This window comes from Bos grunniens, chromosome 4 (genome assembly GCF_055505025.1).
Source record: "Bos grunniens cultivar Pamir isolate PY7600 chromosome 4, Bosgru_T2T1.0, whole genome shotgun sequence".
Lineage (NCBI taxonomy): Eukaryota > Metazoa > Chordata > Mammalia > Artiodactyla > Bovidae > Bos > Bos grunniens.
The window spans coordinates 58,663,489-58,676,537 of record NC_141168.1 but is presented as its reverse complement, the minus strand read 5'-3'; the positions used below and the strand labels follow the sequence as shown (position 1 = coordinate 58,676,537).

Genomic DNA, 13,049 nt, shown 5'->3' with positions numbered 1-13,049 from the left:
TATGATATGGAGAGCTGACAGAATTGATTAGAAATAAATTCATCTTCAAACACATCCACTTATTTAGGAAGTAAATGAGGGCCATCCTATGAAATGGATTGACAGTAAGATATTCTAATTATTCATTCTGTTTCTAGCATTTGACAGTGAGCATGGGGATTCCAGGGCAGAGGAAACCATTTCTGCTTAATGACCCTGGCTGCAGTGAAGATGAAATAGATGTGGCTTCCTCCCTCCATCCCTCATCCTGGCCTCATCAGAATCACAGCTTCTTAAGGTCAGAGATGACAAAGGTAGCTTTTCTTCAAGAAACTTGAAAGCCCACAGGACATGTGTCTTCTCTGACCTTAATTGGTTGCCATGTGTGAGGAATACCTAGTGTGATGGGATTAGCCCACCCAGGTGATATCACCTGGGCCACATACTAGAGTCATCTGGGGAGACTGCCTGAGTTCCACCTCTTCTCAGAGCCTCCTCTGAGGGAGGTTGTGTCTCTATTTTTCTTTTTTGACCTCGCTGGATAGCATGCATGTGGGATCTCAGACTAGGGATCCAATCCATGTCTCCTGAAGTGGAAACGACAAGTCTTAACCACAGGACCACCAGGGAAGTCTCAGATTTTTGCAGTTTGATTTGTCATTTACCCAAGATTTGCATGGAGAAGAAATAGGGAGACCACAAGCCATAGGATGAGGACCACCATCCCTAGTTTTTTAAAATCACGGTAAAATTCATGTAATATAAAATAACCATTTAAAAATATACAATTGAGTGGCTTGTAGCATATTCACAATGTTGTGAAACTGTCACCAATAGATAGTTCCAAAACTTTTTCATGACCTTAAAGAGAAACCCCATATCCATTAAGCAGTCACTCTCTACTCAACCATCTGCCCAGTCCCTGGCAGTCAGCAATCTTTCTGTCCCTGGATCTACCTCTTCTGTTCTATTTCATATACATGGAATCATTAATATGTGACTTTATGAGTCTTGCATCTTTCCCTCACCATAATATTTCCCAGGTTTATCCATGTTGCAGCATGTGTCTGGATCGCGCTCCTTTTTGTGGCTGAGTGGTATTCCATGGTATGGCCATATCACATTTTGTTCATTCGTTCATCAGCTGTGCATTGGATTGCTTCCTTTTGATCATTTTGAGTAGTGCTGCTATGAACTTTTCAGTGAAAGTTTTTGTTTGAACATCTGTTTTCAATTTTTTTCGGATGTATACCTAGGAGTGAAATTGCAGAGTAACTTTATGTTAAACTGAGAAACTGCCAAACTGTTTTTCATAGTAGCTTCACCTTTTTTCACTCCTACCAGCAGAGTGTAACGTTTCCAATTTCTCCACATTCGTCCCAACACTTTTTATTGTCCGGTATGTTTGATTATGGCCACTGTAGCAGATGTGAAGTGGGATCTAATTGTGGTTTTTGTTTGCATTTCCCTAAGATTAATGACACTGAGCACATCTCTCAGTTCTTAACAGTCAACCTCATGGGTTTTCTTCCTTCCAGGAACTGGTTTGGGACCCACAGGGAAGGGAGGGAAACAGACATTAAACATTCCGTTTGAAAAGGAATTTAAATACATTTTAAAAAGAACACTGTAAGCCACAATAAAGATGGCAAAGTAGATATCTGAAAAGAGATACACGTTCAAAAAGAAAACAACTCACAGTATTGGCTTAGAAGGACTATAAGAAAGATGAAATTGAGGATCAATTTGAGTTGAGACTTGTGACTTTTAAAATGTCCAACCCAAATTCCATTGGCCCAGGACTTGTTGACCCCCTGCAGAATCTCCTGGAAACCTCTGGGAATCCTTTAGAGGTGAGGAGCCACTTTATAGGCTCAAAATCAGACACTGCTTTGGCAGGTGAGGCAAGGCTTTCAAGATACTAATGTTGAACCAAATACAAAAAGTTGCCTGGGGATTTCATAAGAGTTAATCTTGCTGTATTTTCAAGTCACTTCCCAGGACAGTATTAAAAATGCTGTTAAAGTGGATGTGCAAGGCTTATCTATCAAGTCAAGCAGACATTCCTAGGAGGGTGGGATCTATGTTGTCCAAGGTAGCATTTCAAATCCCGTGACTGGTGTGCTATCTAGAAGGAGGTGGTAAAACTTGCTAAATGCTCAGAGGCAAAAGTTCCTCACAGATAAGGCATGGCGGTGGGACACGTTGAAAGGGGAGAACATCGGAGTCCCTCTGATTAGAGGCAACAGGCATCCCCTGAAACTTTCTATCCTCTCTTCCTCCCTTTTCCTCTCCTGTTTCTTTCCATTGCCACTTTCAGAAATGTTATGAAGAATAGATTTTTGGTGCCAAATAAATGTTAAAAGTGAGGCAAATCTAACTGATTGTTTATAGCTTTTAAATGAGATCTTGGAAAGCAGTAGGGCAGAGTCCAAGAGCAGGGGCTTTTTTGGTAGAACATAGTTCAGAAACATTTGGAAAAGATCCTGAGAACAAGGTTATTAAAATATCATTTTTACTTTTTTGAGGAGTAATACATTCATATGGTTCAAACTTCAACAACGAAAACACTGAAATCTTCCCTCCCTGTCAGTCTCTTCAGTTCCCGCTCTTCTGACCAGTCACCACTATTGTTCATGTCCGGTATAGCTCTCCAATACTGTTTAAAAATGCACACACAAGCCTGCTACTTCCTATTTCACAAGTGGTTGATTATTACTCCATGTTCTGCACTTTGCTTTTTTTTTTTTTTTTAAAGCTTTTTATCGTGTACTGGGGTATAGCTGAGTAACAGTGTTGTGATTCAAGTGAATAGTGAAGGGACTTAGCCATACATATATATGTCTCATTTTCTCCCAAACTCCCTTCCCATCCAGACTGCTACACAGCATTGAGCTATACACGTGCTATACAGTAGGTCCTTGTTGGTTACCCATTTTAAATATAGCATCCCATGCTATACATGTCCATCCCAAACTCCCTAACCACTGCTTTCACCCATCCTTCCCCTTCGGCAGCCGTAAGTTCCTTCCTGTGCACTTTGCTTTTTAACTAAACAATATAATCTCTTTAGTGTTTAGACGCAGTTTCTGTCTTACCTACCCTTGTTGTTAAAATATCACCTCTACTTGGACACTTTTTTGCTCTTTCCAGCTGACTTCTTGTCAGATCTGATTAGATTGTCACAACTTTTATCTAATAACACAGCTGTTTGCTGTGCTTGCATCATTGTTATTATTATTATCTGCAATCTGCCATCTATTGGCAGGAATCTTTTCAAGCTACTTGTCTATATCCCAAGGGCTGCTGCTGCTGCTGCTGCTTAAGTCGCTTCAGTCGTGTCCGACTCTGTGCGACCCCATAGACGGCAGCTGGGATTCTCCAGGCAAGAACACTGGAGTGGGTTGCCATTTCCTTCTCCAATATTCCAAGGGCTAGTTTAGTTAAATCTGAATCCCAAAGTCATATGCTGATGTGACTGTACCCGTGAACGGAGCGGGGCATGAGACATGGGAAGCAAGTGAAGGAGAGTGAAGCTGTCTGTCCTGGGAGCTCATCTGTCATGAGGAACTCTCAGGCTACATGACTGTGCCTGGCTGACCTCTGGACCCCTGAGGAGTCAGCGTTAGCTTGCTTGTTAAATGTTACTAACACAACGTCTTCCTAATTTTTTTTGATGAAAAATAGACATAAATGAAATCTTTAATATTTTCTCCCGATATCACCCTCACAGATCATCTTTAGCACACCCTGGCATGCCTCCTCTACTTTGGAGACCACTGCTTGAGACAAAAAAGTCTGATTTCTTTGGCTGTAACCATATGTGTGCATGCGTGTGTGTACATACATACTTACAACCTAAAAATTACAGTATTGGTACATATTCATTAAAGAAAAAAGCAGAAAACATAAAATCAGCCCTGAACCCATAATCTAGTGATAACCACACTTTATTTTTTGGTTTATATTTTCCTAGACTTCATCTTAAAGATGTGTGTATGGTTTTTTCCTTACAAAAATGGGGTCATACAGAACATACTGCTTGTTCCTAATCTTACATACACCCTTCTCTGTTTGCTCAGGATGAACCCCTTCGAGTGAAATTGCTAAGCAAAGGGCAGGCACTTTGTGAAGATGTGTGATGCATATTTCCAGTTGCTCTACAGAGAAGCTGTACCACTGTACACCAGCAAAAAATGGGAGGGCCTTTCCTTGTGAATCCTCACTAATACTGCCACCTTAAAAAAACCTCAAAACAGATCCAAACACTGTAAATACAGTGGTCCAGCGTATTTCATTTAATTGAAGTGCTATAGCACCTCAGCAATCTTTTCATGGGTTTATGGCCGTTTCATGCTTATCCTTTTGTGGATTGCCTTTTCATGTTATTTGCTTATTTTTCCATTGGAATGTTCTTCTTTCTTTGGTTAATTTAAAGAGATCAATTTGATTATCAATTAATTTGAATTAATCTGTTATTTTTGTTCCCTGGTTAATTTAGGCTGTGTGGCACAGATTATGTCCTTTCCTCTCATTTTGATTGCTTGGACCTGTCCAAGAGGGTGGAGAACAGAGCTGACCTGTGCTTCTTTGGCCAGGCTGGTTGTATCTGGCTTGTTCTCAGGTTCCTGAGATAAATCATGATATACCAAAATGAAAGTTGCATAGGGGTGGTGGGAATCAGGAATTGGAAAATGTATAATGTTAAGAAATTTTTGATAGAAAACTAGTTCCTCAATAGAAAACTCCTTTCACCAAAACCTTAATGTTCAAGATTATAAAAAGTAGGCTAATTTATTAAATGTTATTACTTCCTTGTAATAGACACTGTAATTACAGCTGTAATTTTCTGCCATATGTCAACACAGCTTTGGAGTCACATAGACTTCAGTTGGTGTGACTCGGGACAGATAGGTCTGGGTTGGAGTCTACATTCCAGTGGCCCCACTTCCCAGCTGTGTGACCTGAAATGAGTTACCTGCTCTCTCCATTACTCCGTTTCTTCCCCTGGAAAGTGGGGGTTGACCATCATAGCTAACTCACAGCAGTACTGCAGCAACTGAAAGAGAAAATGAACACTAAATATTTTATAAAAGGCCGTGCACATAGTGAACACTCAATTACCATTTCTATTATCTATTATTATTACTATATTTTATTATTATTATTCTTATCAGCCTGAGATTTGTTGCAAAAACTGCATCCTGAGCTCCAGACAATTAATTCATAAACCCTCTTTGGGAATACAGTCCATTTGTTGGTTTAAGTCCTCAGTGAAAACAGGTGACTACAAACTGGTAAAATGGCCAATAAAATACTGCCAACACTAGGTGGGGCCAGTGCCTAGCGGATCTGTGCTTGGACTAAGTGCCAGGGGCTGAATCTGTACTGCAAAGGTGCAGCTGTTACTGGGAAAACACGGATGAAGAGAGCAGCAGTGGTCTTAGCCTGCTGTCTGCTTTGACATGCCTCCACACATCCCTTGCACACTCCCCTAGCCCATACCCCTTCAACCTCCCCAGACACCCTATAGCCCCATGCCCGCACACCTCAAAGTCTTTTATATGACTCCCTCTCCCCAAACTCTCCTCCCTCTCATGGCCCCACATGCCCCTTTATGCCCTTGGCACACTTCTGACAACGTTCTCACCCCACTCCTCCCAAGCCCTTCTTGAGAGGGGGCGCTCGTGTCCTGCTGCCCTGTCACTGCAGTGTCAGCCTGGGCAGTCCTGAAAACAGGCCCTCTAAACCCAGATCTCTTGATTTTTCAGGTTTTTAAATTGTGGCTGTGGATTTCTCCTGTTTTCCCATGTGGCTCAGCTCCCCAGAACGTGGGTGGCCCAAGGGCATACCCTGGGCTTCTGAACGTGTTAGTCGTTCAGTCATGTCTGACTCTTTGTGATCCCATAGACTATAGCCTGCCAGGCTCCCCTGTCCATGGGATTTCCCAGGCAAGAATACTGGAGTGGATTGACATTCCCTACTCCAGAGGATCTTCCTGACCCAGGGATCAAACCCAAGACTCCTGCATGCAGGAGTCTGAGCCACCAAGACCTAACACCCTTTACCTCTGTGACTGTGACTTTGAGCAGGCTTCGTGAACCCCAAGTTGTTTGTCAGCCCTAAAAGTCTAATGGTGGAAGGAATAACTACCCCACACTGCATGAGGGGACTGGGATTGGCTCAGCCCAGCCCAGCCTCCCTGCTGGGAAATAAGATAACTCAAGCTCCCTCTGTGATCTAATCCTCCCAAGGAGGAGTAAGGAGAATGTTCATTACTAGAGCACTGGCTTCTCAGCTTGTCAGCTCCAAACTCATTGGAGAACACTGATTAGGTGGTGCACATCAAAGTTATCTAGGAAGATTTTAAAAATGTCAATGCCTGGGCACTGCAGATGTGTTAAAGTATCATCTCTGAGGTGGGGTCCAGACATCACAGTGTTTAATATACCCCAGGTGATCCTAGTGAGTGTCCAGCACACAAAAGCGTAGAGTCACTTTCCTGTTTCCTTTAAATAGTATGTATTTAATGTTACAGGTCTCTCTGCTTTCCATGTCCCCTGGAAAGGGCTCTCTCTCGTCCCTTTGGTAGCTCCACCTTGTTTATTTAATACACTGAGTTGATCGAACTTGTTGGAATCACCCACATCTTTGTAATATCAAACAATTTAGGTCATTTAAAACCTTGCTACTTAAAGTCTGATTCCCAGATCAGCAACATTAGCATCACTTGAGAGCTTTTAGAAATGCTGCCCCAGCCTTACCACCTAAATCAGCACTGGTGTTTTACCAAGACCCCAGATGGCTCTCATGCATATCAAATTTTGAGAGGCACTGGTTTAAAAGAGGATTTTTCTCTCTCACCCTTTTTCTAAATGAAAAATTTCAAACGTAAAGTGGAGCTGAAAGCCTTTCCCAGTGGACATCCCAATGCAGTTCTTTTGTCATAGCCCAACCTCAGTAATGGACGGAGTTCTGAGTAGCCTCTCTGGAGTGGGAGCATGTGCCGCTTCTCCAGAAAGTCCTTACTGGGGACTGGAAGTGGATTAGGACAACTCTTGTGCATCCACATTTTCATTATCCATGCAACACAGTTTCAACACTGCTGGCAGTCTGCGTGATTCTCCTGTTAGCAATTTTAGTCCCACTGATGAGTCTGTTTTTCATCTTTGAATCTCCAGCTATCTAACGACGCCTGGCACATAGCAGATACTCAAAAGAGCTTTCTTGAATGAACTCTCCATCCCTCACCATGAACAATGTGGTAAGAGTAATTAATTCAAGGAGCAGAGAGGTTAATTGAGTCACCTGATAACAGTTAATATAAATCTGGTGAGCTGGAGAGAAATGAAAATTGACTAGCCAATTCAATTTTGTCTTCTTTGTGAGCTGTCTCTATCTTCATTTTCGAAGGGCAACTGGCAGGGAGCTCTCTTCCTAGAGAGTGCAGTTGCCATCGAACTTCAAAGACAAGTGGCTGCCTTGTGCTTTGAAATGTTTCCCTTTTCCAGAGCTGGTCTCATGCGTGCATTTGATGGGTGTCATATTAAGGAAGCATGAGGAACTATTTAAGAATCTTGTCAAGGATACTTCTCCACAGTCCACCTCTTTCTGCTCTCCTCCTGTTCAGTATAGGGGAGACGAATGCACCACAGGTGTTCTGAAAGTACCATGGTTCTCTTCTGCCCCCAGCCATGAAGAAATGCTCCCTGCTTGGTGCAATCCTTTTCATCCTCTAAAGGCCATTGTAGGTGTCACCTTCTGCAAAAATCATCCTCTAATCCTCGCTCCCTCAAGCCCAGCCTGCCACCCTTCCACCTTTCCTCCAACCTTCCCAGTCTGTGGGGAAGCCCCTGCTGTCTACACCCAGTTGTGTAGGAGCTTCTTGAAGTCAGGGAAGATGATTTTTCTCACTCAGAGTTCGGAAAAAAGCAAATGTGGTCCTACCATCAGCCCGTCTTTCTTAAGTGTCCTGACCTTCCTCTCACCTGTCTGAATCCCAGGCACCTTGGAACTCTACAGAGTATCCTTGTAGGGAGGCCTCCATTACCCCAGACAGTGTCTGAGTGCTCCTCTTTCCCTTCCTCAAGCCCATTTTCCACCCTTGCTGTTTCCTTGAACTTCTGTTCATTTCATACAAACTCGTTCACAAAAAAGCAAGGACTCCTAGTCAAGGTCCATTGCAAAGGATTTCTGACTGAGACACAGGTCTGCTTGGTCTGATTCCTGGCCAGGTTCTGTGTAAGTGGAGAGCCAGCAATACTCACTTAAGTTTTTAATCTCCTTATATTTCCTCATTTCCCTCCTTCCTAGTCCAACAGGTAGCTTTCTCCATGTTCATTGTCTCAGGGAGATTTTTGGCAGGGAGGGAAGCAGAAATAACCAGAAATTCTTTTTGACCTCTGTGTTCTGAAATTCTCTGTTGAGGGACCTTCGAGGCTTTGCAGTAGGATTGAAAGGCAGTGGTGAGGGGATTTGTGGAAGAAATACAATGGGAGTAGGATTTCTCCAGGCTAGAAGAAGTTTTCTGTGGCCTTGGTGGTGGTGGGTCAGGAGGCAGAACAAGAGAGATGGCGGGAGGAGCATGAGGCTGTATGAGCTGAAGGGACAGTTGCTCGCATCCCAGGCAGCTGTCCTTGGGCTCCAGCAGAACCCCCAGAGAGAAGCACTGATCTAAAGGCCCACTGGGAGCAGGGAGATAGTGTACATGAGTAGAGGGCCCTGCAGCAGTCCTCTTAGCCTGCTGATTCCATCCGTCTCTCATGGGTGCCATAGTCGATGCTGCTATACACCACCCAGATCCCCCGTCAGAATAAAGGGCCAGTTCCCCAGCTGCCAGGACCTGCCCTCGGCTGAAGACACCTACCTGGTCCAAGGTCTTGCTCCTTTATCTGGGGCAGCCACAGCAATGACTAGGTGGTTCAGGAGTTTAAAGGCCTGGCTCCTTTCACCACAACAAAAGTGCTGCTGCCTCCCAGCTTCTCGTGAGGCCGGCTGAGGCCACCACTGAGATTTCGTGGGAGCCCAGCTTCTCCCTCTACTCAGTTTTGCACCCTTCTCTCCCTTACCAGGTCTGGACTCCAACAGCACTTCTTGCTAAACTTCCTGCATTAATCTCTGTCTCAGTGTTGGAAACTTACTCTACGATAGATACAGAAAATGATTTTTCTCCTATGTGAAAAACAAAAGTGTGGGGGAATGATGTAGGGGTGGTGGATGGCAGTTGAATCTGTGGGGCATCTTAGGAACCCAAGACAGGGTTGGACTGGGGGACTCAGTCCTTTCTGAAGTGGGCAGCTGCTGCTCAGCCCTAGCTGGTCAGTGCTAAGAACATGTGGGTCCAGTGCTTCTACATCTTTTAGGAGAAGCTAGTAATAGCTCGGAGAAGGCAATGGCATCCCACTCCAGTACTCTTGCCTGGAAAATCCCATGGATGGAGGAGCCTGGTAGGCTGCAATCCATGGGGTCGCAAAGAGTTGGACACGACTGAAGCGACTTAGCAACAGCAGCAGCAGTAATAGCTCAGTCGGTAAAGAATCTGCCTGCAATGCAGGAGACCTGGGTTCGATTCCTGGGTTAGGAGGATCCCCTGGAGAAGGAAATGGCAACCCACTCCAGTATTCTTGCCTGAAGAATCACATGGACACAGGAACCTGGCAGGCTACAGTCCACGGGGTCACAAGAGTCAGACATGACTTAGCGACTTAAGTATTACTACTAGTAATAGAAATTTATATTTTTTAAAAATATGAAATGTTCTGATTAAAAAAAATCAGTGTGTGGACTAGAAAACAAACAAACCAACCCCAAACTTGTCCAGGCCACAATGGGATAATAGGCTTTTACTTTATGCCCTTGGGTCTAGGAAGATAGGGAGGCAGTAGTCTGACTGTTGGGCAGTGGTTAAGGAACAACTGGACACCTGTTTTGGTGAGATTCCTATAGTACAAGCCCAACTGGGAGGAAGTTAGAAGACCGAAGTTCAATTTCTGGCTCAGGAAGATCCCCTGGAAAAGGGATAGGCTACCCACTCCAGTATTCTTGGGCTTCCCTGGTGGCTCAGATGGTAAAGAATCAACCTGCAATGTTGGAGACCTGGGTTTGATCCCTGGGGTTGGGAAGATCCCTTGGAGAAGGGAATGGCTACCCACTCCAGTATTCTTGCCTGGGGAATTCCATGGACAGAGGATCCTGAAGGGCTACAGTCCATGGGGTTGCAAAGAATCGGACACAGCTGAAGAACTTTCACTTTTCACTAGAAACATCCAGAAAGACTGATGCTCAGTGTTTAATTGGTAGGAAGGGGGCTGTGAGTCAGAAACCAAAGGAAGAGAGGAATTAAAGAAAGCACAATACTTGCTCACCTGAGTTTGTGATTCAAAATTCCCACCACATAAATTGATGATACTGGAGATATCCAAAAGCTGAAAGCTTCTCCAATTATGGGGACTCCATTCCAACAGGGCTAAGTCACTATCTATAAAATACCAGAATTTATCAAATCTGATTAATACCATTCTGCCAAACATATATTTAAGATTTTTGTCTAATAACGCAAAGAGCAGAAGTCTAGATGAGTTTAAAATAATAACCCTGTAGGAGAATCTGATTGAATGTGTCCTTGCGTGGCACCAAGATCTGGGACATGAAAACTCCAAGTTCATGTTGATGGCATTAAAGAAATGGAAATAAATGGTTTTTTCCTTCCTCCACTGCAATTCAGTACAGACTCTAGATATTTTTGTAAATGATTAAAAACCAGTCTTAGTCCAACCCTCTGGCTTCAGACCCCCAGAAAGGTTATTCTTGAAAATCTATGTCATGTTCAATTGACACATTTGTGTCAGGCTGTCATGTACAAAAGGGTCTCCTCACTCCCAACTTCTCCATCAAGGGGAATGTGGAGTAGGATAATGCTGTCATGGGTCCATCCAAGAGTGCCAATTATGAACTAGGTCAGTCCTAATTCACCCTTGTACTTCAGTGTCTACACAGTGCTCAGCATAGGAAAGGGTCCTCATGAACAGAACCCCCCACTGTCACTGAGACTAGGACCCCAGCTTAGAGTCCTCCCTGATTTCCTCTTTCTTCCTCATCCCTGCCTCCTTTCACTCAGGGATTCCTCCTGCAGGTTCCTTGGATCTCCTTGCCCCAGTCTGCTGTTCTGGTTGAGGGTCATCTCACTTTGCATCTGAACTGCTTCATAATACTCATCCCACTGCAGCTTATGCCCCCACTTGCTGCCAGCAGGATCTTTCTAGAGCACAAAACAGATTTCATTACTTTCATGCTTAGGAATCTACATGACACTTCATTATTTTCAGGCTGAAGTCCAAACTTCTCAGCCAAGCACTCAGTGTTTTCCACACCCAGCTTCACTTCCTGCCACTCACCACCTGCTTCTCCCCACCCTCATGTTCCGGGTCACCCTGGACTCCCAGCTTGGAGCTTGGAACAGGACCCATCCTCCGAGATGGTAAGGAGCCAGGGCTCTGTTGTCAGACAGATCAGGTGGTAAGGTGTACTAACCCAAGCAGGTCAATTCTCTTCCTTAAACATCCTCACCTCCTTCCTAGTAAACCAGAATTGACACATGCCAATCCCCTACCTCAGTACCACTCTCCAATTCTACCTGCTGTCCAGGTTTGCTGTGAGGATAAAATGAGATTGTGCAAAAACCATAGCAAAGTGTGTGTGAACTGTGGTCAATGGTGAATGAACCCTGGCTGGGCAGAAGTCTAGAAGTGGGTACCTAAGAGGCTAGCAGTGACTGCCCTGTTTGGTGGCACTCTGGGGGACTTTTTTACTTTCTTCATCATATCTTATGTTAGAATATGTTATGATTTTCCTGCAACATATGGGTTTTATCAAGACACAATTGGAAATTATTTCCTCTTTAGAGCTTCTCTAGTAGCTCAGTTGGTAAAGAATCCGCCTGCCACGCAGGAGACCCCAGTTCGATTCCTGGGTCAGGAAGATCCCCTGGAGAAGGGATAGGCTACCCATTTCAGTATTCTTGGGCTTCCCTTGTGGCTCAGCTGGTAAAGAATCCGCCTGCAATGAGGGAGACCTGGGTTCGATCCCTGGGTTGGGAAGATACCCTGGAGAAGGGAAAGGCTACCCACTCTAGCATTCTGACCTGGAGAATTCCATGGAGTGTATAGTCCATGGGGTCGCAAAGAGTCGGACATGACTGAGTGACTTTTACTCACAGAGCTCCCCTAACTTGCCTGGAAAGAGTCTCCAGTGCGTTATACTTCCATCAATACTCTGTACTTGTCCATGACATAGTTGGCATGGCTGGTGATGGCTCATTTGCCAGCCTTCTTTCCAACTGAATCCATGTTTCTGTGGATCTCTGTTTCCCTAGGACTCTGCCCAGCACTTGGCATTGAGAGTGTGGTGGCCTGTCTGTGCTGGTTCCTTTGACACGAACGAGGCCTGTTTCACTAAGAATCACCTGGGCACTGCATCTCTGATATTCTATTTAATGTTTATAAGATTTTAGAAAATACATGTTTTCAAGAGATACATATTCTCCCACTGAAAATCACTGAAAGTCAAGCTGTTCACTGTTGAGATGATGTATGTGGGCAGATCAGCAGTAAAGAATGCACAGGCAGCTGGGCCTCTGTGAGCCCTGGGAAGCAGCCTTTCACTCCCTCTCAGCTTCCTGGCTCCCTGGGGACTGCTTGTTCAACTGACTGAATAAGGATTTTCTGAGTCTTTAAACATGAAGTGCTGCTTGCTCAGACCTAGGCAGGTCAGGACTCCTGCTTCTCTCATAGCTCCAACTGTCCCCTTGCTTCCTGAGAGGAGCCCCTCCAAGTGCAACTCCCCAAGGGCTCAGGACCAGCCTGGTGGGCTCATTTGAGAGCAGAGTTCAGGCCTGTATGTGAGGAGGCCTGGGAGACCCAGGTCCCTCATCTGGGTGCAAGAAAAACGATTCTTTCCAAGCGGGACATTTTTGGTTTTATTCCTTACTTTAGGTGGACACTTTAAAATTATACATATGTCCATTTCCTTACTTTGGAAAATAAGAGTATAGATAGAGTATAGTGAATGAAATT

General features: G+C 44.4%; 1 long non-coding RNA gene across 1 annotated transcript; it reads right to left on the bottom strand.

Moving 5' to 3' along the window:
• Nucleotides 1-282: 282 nt before the first annotated feature.
• On the bottom strand, nucleotides 283-6,501 carry LOC147374217 (uncharacterized). The gene is made up of 3 exons (XR_015162532.1): nucleotides 6,048-6,501; nucleotides 4,958-5,038; nucleotides 283-1,231 (listed from the first exon to the last, which is right to left on the bottom strand). It is a non-coding gene; the product is annotated as an uncharacterized LOC147374217 (long non-coding RNA).
• Nucleotides 6,502-13,049: the final 6,548 nt, after the last annotated feature.